Source organism: Glycine max, chromosome 4 (genome assembly GCF_000004515.6).
Source record: "Glycine max cultivar Williams 82 chromosome 4, Glycine_max_v4.0, whole genome shotgun sequence".
NCBI classification, from domain to species: Eukaryota; Viridiplantae; Streptophyta; class Magnoliopsida; order Fabales; family Fabaceae; genus Glycine; species Glycine max.
The window spans coordinates 39,906,344-39,916,462 of NC_016091.4; the positions used below are offsets into that span (position 1 = coordinate 39,906,344).

General features: G+C 35.6%; 1 pseudogene; it reads right to left on the minus strand.

The window, feature by feature from the left end:
- Positions 1 to 293: 293 nt before the first annotated feature.
- On the minus strand, positions 294 to 2,946 carry LOC100808076 (cysteine desulfurase 1, chloroplastic-like; annotated as a pseudogene).
- Positions 2,947 to 10,119: the final 7,173 nt, after the last annotated feature.

Below are 10,119 nucleotides of genomic sequence, written 5' to 3' on the forward strand. Positions count from 1 at the left end.
AATCAATTGTACAACTTCCACACTTAGTTGTCCAATCCAAGGCATGCAGGAGGTGTTGATTTCTCACGTTGTCTATATATTCATATAGCCAAAGTACAACTTATAAAGGTTTGGGCAATCCTCACCTCTTGAACAAGTTTTTAGGGTTGAGTTGAGTCCAGCCCAAGTTCAACAAAACATTTAGCACAATGTTAGCTCACAAATTAGTATAACTTGAAGGTGGGAAAACATTGTTGAAACTAGTATAGAGGCCTTCAAAACCTAGTGACCTTTTTGTGATATAATCAGGGATTTTAGAAAGCTGCTAATAACCAAAGAGCATCAATGTTGAAAAAGAAAAACTACAAAATTAACCCAAGATGCACATGATTTTCAACAGCATAAATTCAAGGTATCATTAAGTAAATTGGAATAATCAAGGTGAACAATCATGATGAGAAACATACCAAGCACATTTGAAACATGATGGAAAACAACTATTTTGGTCTTCCTTGAGAGCATTTCTTTCAATTTTTCTATATTTGGAATTTCATCTTGGTTTAAATCCACAAAATTCAAAACAACCCCTATTTTTTGAGCTACTATTTGCCAAGGAACAATCGCACTGTGATGTTCAACAACTGTAAGTATCATCTGTAATAATTACAAGGAAACAATTTGGAGATAGTGGCAGTATAAACAAAGATCATTATGCTAATGTAGAAAGATAGAATTAAATGATTAGAAAGAATCCCAATGTCTCATCTGGCTATTAAAAATTTCTACTTAAAAGCTATTTTGGACAAATTCAATGAAACCTTAATACTCTTTCCAAGTTTTAAGAAGATGCATAAAATAACCTCAAATTTTGTTGAACAATTAAGTGAACTGAAATTCATCAAAATATTAATCTACAATGAAATACCTCATCATCTACTTTTAAATTTGACAACCCCCAAGAATAGGCAACAAGATTGATAGCTTCAGAAGCACTTTTTGTGAATATAATCTCTTTGGAATAAGTGGCATTTATAAAAGAAGCAACTTTCCTTCTAGCCGATTCATACTCATCTGTGGCCTTTGCACTACATCCATAAACAATTATACAATAAAGCATTTGGCTGTTTAAGTAATAATAGATATAAATTGTATGTGTATTGACCTCCCAATAAATGCAGTAATGGAGGAAGGAAATTAAAATAAAGTGTCTCCAAAATTGCATATGTGATTCCAAAAATTACATGATATGTACCTCAAGAAATGTATGCCCCGATGCACATTTCAATTGTAAGCTTCATAATAGTTTTGCAATGCCTTCAACATAGTGGAGGGCTTCTGACAAGTTGCTACATTGTCTAAGTAAACAAGTTTTGAGCCATTTACTTCCTGTGGAGGGAGTTAAAGTATCATAACTTCATAATATGTACCAAAAAAAAACATACCAAATGTCAGATATACAACTAGTGAATTCCAGGTCTAATTTGCATAGAGACATCAAGGCAAATTTTTTTACTAAGAGTAGGGCATAGTATGATACTAGATATGAGGATTAGATATTTCAACTTTGACTTTGGTTTGGAAAAAATTTATATACTTCATCCAATAAGCCAACATATTTCTCACAGAAAAACACAAGGCACACACGGAATAGTTACACATGCATTCTACAACACTTATTGAGACATTGATTGAGCAAAGTTTGGGGGATGAATCTTGACCCTCTATAACTAAGTGCTCAACACTCAAGAGTTCAATCCCTATTGCCTTTATTCTTCTTATGTTTAAGAGGGTCTATGCTTTGTCCATCCATCAAGCAACCTTAAATTCATAACAGAATAATCTAAATGAAACAAAACAACTAGGTCAAATACCATACTTGGCAAACTAGTTTTTTTGCATCTCTCTTAAGTCATCCAGAATTAGCATTGGGTTAATTTACCTTTAAGAATCAATACTGCTAAGAAAAGTGGAGTAGGTAATGAACAAATTCCCAAGTATATATTGCTAAGAAGCTGCACCATGATTTACGGGCAAGCTACTAAAATAGTTACAGAATGGTAACATTCAATTTTAATTGGCTATCATATTTGATGTTTGCCTTTGAGGGTGAAAGGATAGTTTAGGTCTGCTATCCCGTACAACTAATCACAGTATCAACAAAATTTTTGGATTAATTGTATAGTCAATATACCCATGCTTCAAGTCTGCAAAGTGAAAAATAAATTTATTTTGTTACTCCCAGATCTTGAATACTATTCTCATTAGGTTTACACAATTTTGTTAGTTTTTTTTCCATCTAGCAGTAAGTCTTGATCATTATCATGGGGTGTATAAGCAAAGTCCAATTAGTTTATAAGTTATAACTTGAAATGTAGCATATAAATTATTGTTGTGCATCAATGCATTGCTTGCATTACACTTAACTAGATCATCTACTTGTGACTGCAGGTTATCTTACAAATTCAGTAAGTGTCTATTGTTTTACTGCATGTTTTAATTATTCCCCTCATAGACCTTACAGATTATATATGCTCTTGACAAGCAGTTAACTCTTGTCACGGAATAAGTGTAATCAAGTTGACATTTTTTATTAATATAGCACTGCATCACCACACTCCTTCTGCTTGTTCATGATCATCTTCCGAGGTATGTATTTTATTTTTACAGTGTTGTGCTTATTACATGGTTGTTGATACATAAGTATTGTTTTATATGTGTAGCGTAGTCCATTGTGAGTTAACCTTAGTTTCCCGCTCAAGATTCAATACATTGATTAATACGGACAGTTTGGATTAATCGATGTATTGAGTCTTAAATTGTCCATTTTGACAGTTTGGGAAGACATTTTTTTATAGTTGATTCATACATATAGGTAAATTCTCTTTTCTAAGGTTTGAACAAATTTCGGAATAATGCATTTCACTTTGTTCTTCGGGTGCATACTTGACTGTGGTGGATGTGGCACATGGGATGGAACAATTTTTACAATTTACTAAACAAAATGCACAAAATTTGGGGGGAAAATTTTTCTGTCCATGTGTTAAATGTGTGAATGGGAAACACCACTCAGTAAATGAGATAAGGTCGCATCTTATATGTGATGGGATCATTCCCAACTACACAAAATGGATATGGCATGGGGAATTGCCAAACATGCCAACAGTTAGTCCCACCAAGCCTGTTCATGAAGACATCAGAGATCATATAGAAGACATGATTCGTGATCTTGGACAAGACTTTTTTCAGCAAGCACATGCACCTTTTTATGACAAATTAGAAAGTGATTCGAGAAATCCATTGTATGAGGGATGCACAACTTTTACAAGGTTGTCAGCGTTGTTAGCTTTGGTGAACTTGAAGGCAAGATTTGGATGGAGTGACAAAAGTTTCACTGAATTGCTTGTTCTATTGAAGAAGATGCTTTTTGAAAACAACACATTGCCAAAGAATCAGTACGAGGCGAAGAAGATATTATGTCCTGTGGGAATGTAGTACCAAAAAATCCATGCTTGCTTTAATGATTGCATATTGTGAAGAAATCAGTTTGCAGAACTGCGTAAGTGCCCCACATGTGGGGTATCATGGTACAAAGTAAAGGATGACGATGGCATTGATGATGCGACCACCAATAGTCGTCCAACTAAGGTGTGTTGGCATCTTCCAATAATACCAAGGTTTAAGCGATTGTTTGACAATCAAAATGATGCAAAAAACCTTAGATAGCATGCGAATGGCAGAAAATCTGATGGTTTGCTCCGACATCCGGCTGATTCTCCGCAATGGAAGACAATTGATCCTAAGGATTGGTCTTGCTTCGGATGGAATGAATCCTTTTGGTAACTTAAGCACAAACCCCAGTTCATGGCCTGTTTAGCTGATGATTTACAATCTCCCTCCTTGGTTGTGCATCAAGCGAAAATACATGATGCTTTGTCTGATGATAAGGCGTCCAAGGCAGCCTGATAATGATATTGATGTGTATCTTAGTTTATTGATTGAAGACTTGACAAAATTGTGGGAAGAAGGGGTTGATGTGTGGCATGCCAATCTGCAACAGACCTTCAGGTTATGTTCAATGGTGTTTTGTACTATTAATGACTTTCCCGCTTTTGGAAATTTAAGTGGATATAGTGTGAAAGGACATTATGCATGCCTTGTATGTGAGATAAACACCAGCTTCATCCAACTGAAACATGGCAAGAAAATAGTATATAGCATACACCAAAGATTTCTGAAACCTTATCACCCGTGTTAGCGAATGAAGAAAGCTTTTAATGGAAGTCAGGAGAATGAAAGTGCGCTTCAACCATTAATTGGAAGTGAATTTTATGATCGGGTGAAAGACATCTATCTTTGGGGAAACCCAAAAGAAGACATCATCTGAGACGAACATATGGAAAAAAAGGTCAATATTCTTTGATCTTCCATATTGGTCCGATCTACATGTGTGTCACTGTCTAGACGTAATGCATGTAGAGAAAATTTTTTGTGGTAGTTTAATTGGCACCCTTCTTAACATTAAAGGAAAGACAAAAGATGGTTTGAAATGTCATCAAGACCTAGTTGACATGGGAATACGAGAGCAGTTGCATCCAATATCACAAGGTCGGTGAATGTAATTTCCCCTAGCATGCCACACAATGTCAACTATAGAGAAGAGAAGTTTTTGTCAATGCCTGCAGAGTGTAAAAGTCCCACAAGGATACTCTTCAAATATCAAGAGCCTTGTAGCCCTCAATGATATGAAGTTGGTTGGCTTGAAGTCTCATGATTTTCACGTGTTAATGCAAAACTATTGGCTATAGTGATTTGGGGTATCCTGCCTGACAAAGTTAGGCTTGCCATAACTCATTTGTTCTTTCTTTTTAATTCTATCTGTAGCAAAGTCATTGGCCCTCGACAATTAGATGATTTGGAGAATGAGGCTGCCATTGTCCTTTGTCAATTAGAGATGTATTTTCCTCCATCATTTTTTGACATAATGGTTCACTTAATTGTTCATCTCGTCAGGGAGATCCGGTTATGTGGTTCTATTTTTTTATGATGGATGTATCCATTTGAGCAATACATGAAGGTGCTAAAGGGTTACACCAAGAATCAATACCGACCAGAAGCTTCCATTGTTGAAAGGTATGTTGCTGAAGAAGCTATTGAGTTTTGTACCCAGTACATTGATAGCCTGGAATCTGTTGGGCTTCCTATAAGTCATCATGACCAAACAGGGGGAGGTAAAGGTACACGAGGATACAATGTTGTAATAATGTCGACAACATGTCTCACAAGCGCATCTGTACATCTTGAATAACAGACAAGAGGTTATGCCTTACATACGTACTCACAAACAATACCTGACAGCTATGCACCTAAAGATGAACATGATGAAAGTGTTGCCAGAACATAATAAAACTTTCATTAATTGGTTTAAAGAAACAATCTTCACTGATGAGAGTGCTTCCAAAACATTATGACTGTTGGCTGTTGGCCCAAATCTTAATGTCCCAACTTGGAAGGGATATGATATGAACAATTATTCATTCTATACAAAGTCACAAGATGATAAAAGTACTGTCCAGAATAGTGGGGTGAGTGTTAAGGCTCATTCTGAACACTTTTGTAGTGCATCAGATAAAAACCCGATTCAAGCCTCGATGCCTTACTTTTGGAGTCATTGAAGAAATCTGGGAGCTTGATTATATTCAATTTAGGGTTCCTGTTTTCAAATGTAAGTGGGTTAACGAAACTACCGGTGTGCATCGAGATCATTTGGGATTTACTTTAGTCGACCTTAATAAGGTGGGTTACAAGGAAGAGCCTTTCATTATGGCATAACAAGCTAGACAAGTATTTTACGTCAAAGATCCGTGTAATTCAAGATTGTCAATGGTTCTACAAGGAAGACCAATTGGTATCAGTGGCCTTAATGATGAATCAACACTTGACATTTGTGAGAACATTCCCACGTAACTGCGTTGAATCAAAGTAATGTTTATCATATCATATCATGTTATGTGTAACCACTTTTTTTATGTGCATTTTTACAAATTCTTACGTTTCTGCTATATGTAAATTACGTACATTAACGAATTTGTTTTATTTGCACAGAGTCATGGGAACACCGCCAAGGTTCCCTCCACATTCAGAAGGTCATTTAGAGGTGACGTCCAGGAAGAGTAGACAATCGACATGGCTAAGAAGGTTGACTTTAAGGAGCTTGCATCAGCCAAGACAGGTTGTTCACGTTAACCCTGCAACTAGGAAAGGATCAGACCCACAAAAATAGAAGTTCCACAGCTATCTAGGGGTTGTAGCTTAAGAAAAGATTCCTATTGTACATGACAATTGGAAACATGTTCCTGAATCTCTGAAAGACCTAGTATGGGATGACATTTTGGTAAGTCTACTTAAAAGGGAGGCGTATTTAATGTTCTTCTATTAAACACTTGTTAATGTTAACATGTAGTAAATGTTACATTACAAAATGTTTTGCAGGCCAAATTTGATATCCCAGAAGCCCCTAATGCCAAGAAGAAGGTGATGCCCATGGTGGGTTGTAGATGGAGGTAATTTAAGTCTACATTGACTACTAAATTTGTGTATGCTAACACTGAGGGTCAGGATAAATAAGACCCTTCTGTAAAATATGGTATCGATCAATAAACTTGGGAGGAATTTGTTGCAAGTCGCAAGACCGCAAACTGGCAGGTTAGGTGTCCATGTGGTTGACTTAAAATTTTAATTAAAATATTTGCAAATCAATTGAATTAAGTGCATTCAAATATTATCTTGCGTACAATAGGAAATTAGGAAAATGGAAAAAGATATTCAAAAATATAATGACTGCCCCCACATACTGTCTCGTGGGGGTTATGATTTGCTTGAAAAAAAATCTATTAGACGAGAAAAGGAAGAAAAGACAACAGGAGGCAATAATGACTGAGAATACACCATTGATTGAGGACCCTCCATCTCCCATTGAAAGGCATGTGAAATGGAAGTTAGCCCGCACTAAGCGATATGGGCAGATGACATCTCAAGCGGCACAAGAAATATCTGATAGAATTATGAGTTCATGCTCAACATATAATTTCATAAATGTTTTATTGTTAATATCCTTAATTATCATTTGTTGTTTGTGTATGTTGTGGTTGGTATAGGACTATTTACAGGAACAGACCATGCAAGGTACCTTTGTTTCCCATGGTCGTGATGACATATTGAGTACTGCAATTGGGCGATCGGAGCACCTAGGTCGTGTTCGTGTAACAGGGTCTGGTATGACAATAAGTCATTATTATGGAAGGGCATCACGTGGCTCGAGCATTTCCTCAACCTCCATCACCCAACAATAATTGGTTGAGATTATTGGAAGTCTTCAGGAACAGTGGAGGAATGAGTTGGAACAAGAAAACAAATGGAGCCTAGAGAAAATGAAGCAAGAGTTGAAAGAGGTGATCAAAATAGAGTTATCCCAAAGGGGCTCCTAGATCTCACCCCCGGTTGAGGCAAATATACAGTTATTAGCTGCACGTGTGAGCATTAAGGGGAACAATGTTGAAACTATTGTGAATCCATCTGGGGAAGAACATGTTGGTCATATGCTGCCGACTACGGGGTTGTATGTGCAACGCGAAAATTGTACACACCTGGTGGCTTTGTGAAAAGTATATGAGGGGGGAGGGGTCTACGATACACAACGTGGCTTATGCAGATGATGTGGTAAGGGTTAGTATTGAAAAAGTTGTTGATGGTGAAGCTCAAGTCCCGTTTCCTACTTTAGAAATCTAGTATGTCAGGCAGGCCTTTCATACATTCATTACATGGTCGACAAATCTTGTGAAAATTGTATCACATGAGGTAATTTTTATTTTGTTTAACATGTATTAAGACAATCATAGATTGACATTAATTGCATACTAAAATTAATTTAATTCTTCTTTTCATTAACCATATAGGATTCAAGTATTACTCCAAAAAAAGTGGATGAACCTGTTCAAAGATCGAATAAGGAATCTACAGATGATCCACTACGTCGGCTAATTAGGTCCCTGTATGAAATTTATGAGAGGCCTGTTGAGTTATTGTGGGATGGGAAAAAATTGGCCTTCCAAATGCAGATGCATCCTTCTTCTTGACATATTCTGATGTAAATGAAATAATATCAGGTGACAAATGTCTGAACATAGCTATACTAAAATTGTGGATGATGTAAGTAAATTTCATACCATTGAGTAATAAGAAAAATGTCTTTTGATATACATGACTTCCAATTGTCCTTTCAAATGTTCAAAATAGGTTTATGGATGAGTGGAGTTCAAGCTTAGGTCATGCTTCCATGTATGGATTCCTTGAGCCTCAGTCCATACACAATGCAAAGGATAGACATACTGAATGTCAACAATACATTGAAACATGGGTGAAGGAATCCCAACGAGAGGTTTACCTAGGAGCCTACTTGAATCAGTAAGTAAAATTTATGCAAATGGTTGTATGAGAAATATGTGCACAATACAAACCTAATTATTGTCGAATGCAGGGCCCATTGGCAGCTGGTTGTTCTATGTCCTATGAATGTCATTGTTATCTGGTTTTATTCATTGCGTAAGAAGCCAGATATTCATATCAAAGCTGCAATTAACAAGTTTTATATTATAACTCATTTAATGTACTGTAAAGTTGGGGTGTTAAATAGTTGATGTTTTTTGCTAACCAGTGCAATGAAGACTTTAAAGACTACCGTGGATGGTAAAACTAATCAATCTGCACCTCAATGGATTGAAGTAAAGGTTAGTCATTTAATGCATCCTTATTTTAGACTAGTGACATTTTCTAAGTTCATAATTTTCACATCATATTACTTTTCAAAGTGGAGGCTATGAGTATGGCTATTATGTCATGTATTGGATATGGAACATAGTAAGTGGGGGTTTGAAGAATGATTGGGCCATGGTATATTTATTTTCACAAGTTGAACTTATTACTTGACTATCACTTTTTATTCATTTTACATGTGACTAATTTGTGTGTTTCATATTTTGTAGTGGTTTGGTGATGGAACACCATTAGACAAGGAGACCATAACAACAATTTGCAACAAATGGGTAACTTATTTTGTAAAAGTTAAAGACAACCGATTTAAGAAGATTTAGATGATATTAGGCAAACCACTATGATGTATTTGATGATTACTATAAAGATAACTTCCAATTTGATACAATTGTTGACAATTATTTGAGATGAAATATAAATATTTGATTATGTCATTTTGTGTGGACCAAAGCCTTTGGACAATGCATTGTATTCACAGTAGATAGTTGCGTCGATAGGATAAATGTATTTTGTGCGACCAAGCCTTACATTTTGCAGGTCATTCTGAAGCTAAGGATTTGGATTGTAATGATTTTGTAGGTCAACAAATTTGAGGTTCGACAACTACACTCATGTATGTTGATCTAATGATATTGATTTTTCTATTTTATTTATAGACAATGGATTGAGTTAGTAACACTATTCATTATGTCTTAATATGTAAATGCTGCGTCAAATGGACAAATGTCAATGGGAGGAGCTGATGGGGAGCCATGTTTCAGCGCCACTAAGTTTAAAAACTGGTTTTGGAGACAAACTGGTATGAATTTCTGTAAGGTTCTTTCCTTTGTCACTTAAGAGAAACAAGATAAATCCCATGTGTTAATGAATATTTTCACTTAAGAGAAACAAAATAAATCCCATGTGTACTCAGTTATAGATGGTGAACAGGAATAAATAGGAGAGAGTAAGATCATCACTTCATTTTGGACTAAACTTTCTAATGTCACCCGACTGTCATTTTCTCTCCAAAAAGCAATTGACTTGGGCATTTTAGTTCCAAGTATTTTATGCTTTAGAGCATGATTTCCTATGTTCTTATTTTGTATACTTTATGAAATTTAAACTGGTTTTTGGCTATAAATCTTTTGTAGATATCTCATGTTTGGAGAGATATCTGCTAAGGCAGCTCACATGTTATCACTTCCTAAGGTATTTCAAACTAAAGAAATGTTTTGAATTTTATTATTTTTTTACTGTTACTTTATCATGTATTATTACCTGTTGTATTCAACATAAACTATTTATTCCTTAATTGGAAACTTTAAATAATTT